Raw genomic sequence first — 2,066 nt, forward strand, 5'->3', positions numbered from 1 at the left:
GACTGCTGATAAAGGATTGAAAGTGGCTTGGTGAGCATTTACGCCAGCTCCCTCAGTACCCTTGGGTGGATCCCATCCAGCCCCATTGACTTGTGTGTGTCTAAGTGGTGTAGCAGGTCACTATTTCTCCTTGGGTTATGGGGGCTTCATTCTGCTCCCTGTCCCTGTCTCCCAGCTCAGGGGGCTGGGTACCCTGAGAACAACTGGTCTTACTATTAAAGACTGAGGCAAAGGCAGCACTAAGTACCTCAGCTTTTTCCTCATCCTTTGTCACTATGTTTCCCCCTGCATCCAATAAAGGATGGAGATTCTCCTTAGCCCTCCTTTTGTTGCTAATGTATTCACAGAAACATTTTTTATTGTCTTTAGAAACATCACCAGTCAGGGCCCAGTTCCACAGTTCCCAAGAAAGGCAAGCAGCACAGACTCAGAGACGATGGCCAGGTCCAGCCAAGAGTCCAGACCATAAGACAATAGCATGGTGATGAAGCAGGTCTGAGGTCAAGCCAGGTCTGGTGATTGCTGGGCAGGCACACAGTGATAAGGCAAGGCTGAGGTCAAGCTCTGAAAAATTAGTCCAGGGACTGGGGTTCAGATCAACAGGGTCCACAGCCAGGCATGGTCACAGCTGTTGCTGAACTAGACACCTGTACTCCTCCAGTGATATAGCTCAGGCTATGAAGGCCCAGGGCTGAGCTTAGAGCTCCTAGGCTCATGAGTGCGGGTAGGGGCCCCAAATGAGGCTGTCCTGGGCCATTAAGGCCTATTAGTGTACTTGGGGTGCATATGCAGACAAGTCCACACCTCCTTCCCTCCCAGCCATGCAGACTTTCCTGTGTTGTACAGGCAGTTTGGTTGAGGGATCTCTGGAGATCATCTAGTCAAACCCCCCTGCTCAAAGCAGGGTCACCTAGAGCAGGTTGCTCAGGACTTTGTCCAGTTGGATTTTGAACATCTCCAAGGGTGTAGGTTCCACAACCTCTATGGGCAACCTGTTCCAGTGTTCAATCACCCTCACAGTAAAAAGCTTTTTCTTTGTTTAAATAGAATTTCTTGTATTTCAATTTGTGCCCATTGCCTCTTGTCCTTTTACTGGATACAACTGAGACAAGTCTAAAAGCTCCCTTGAATCTTTAAATTTCATTTAATCTTTCAGCAGGCTGAAGAAATGGGCTGACATGAAGTTCAACAAAGAGAAATGCGAAGTTCTGCACCTGGGGAGGAATAACTCCATGCACCAGTACGTGCTGGGGGCCACCCAGCTGGAAAGCAGCTTGCAGAAAAGGACCTGGAGGTCCCGGTGGACACCAAGTTGAACACAAGACAGCAGTGTGCCCTTGCCGCAAAGAAGGCTAATGGGGGCTGCATTAGGAGGAGTCTTGCCAGGAGGTCAAGGGAGGTGATCCTTCCCCTCTGCTCAGCACTGGTGAGGCCACACCTGGCGTGCTGTGTCCAGTTCTGGGCTCCTCAGTACAAGAGGACATACTGGAGGGTCCAAGGAAGGGCCACGAAGATGATGAAGGGACTGGAGCATCTCCAATGAGGAAAGCCTGAGAGAGTTGGGATTGTTCAACCTGGAGAAGAGAGGGTTCAGGGGCATCTTACCAATGTATATAAATACCTGAAGGGAAGATGCAGCCAGACTCTTCTCAGTAGTGCCTACTGACAGGACAAGAGGCAAAGGGCACAAACTGAAACACAGGAGGCTCCCTCTTAACACAAGGAAGCGTGAGGGTGACCGAGCACTGGCACAGGGTGCCCAGAGAGGTTGTGGGGTCTCCATTCATGGAGATATTCAAAAGCTGTCTGGATGTGGTCCTGGACAACCGGCTCTAGGTGACCACCGAGGTCTTGGCCTACTGAGGGTAAGGTTGGGGCAGTGCCCAAAGACACGTTCACGGGATCCCCTAAGCCCTTTATCCAGTGAGGGTTTCTTTCATTTTTGGCTTTTTGGCCACACACCCCTTTCCCTCCACCCCTCTCCACTCGTTTCACGCGGGATGGTTTGGCTTCTCTGCACCCACTACCCCTGGCCAGAGAGTGGTGAGGCTCAGCAGCGGCCGGGC

This window comes from Pygoscelis adeliae, unplaced genomic scaffold, assembly GCF_000699105.1.
Source record: "Pygoscelis adeliae isolate BGI_AS28 unplaced genomic scaffold, ASM69910v1 Scaffold284, whole genome shotgun sequence".
NCBI lineage: Eukaryota > Metazoa > Chordata > Aves > Sphenisciformes > Spheniscidae > Pygoscelis > Pygoscelis adeliae.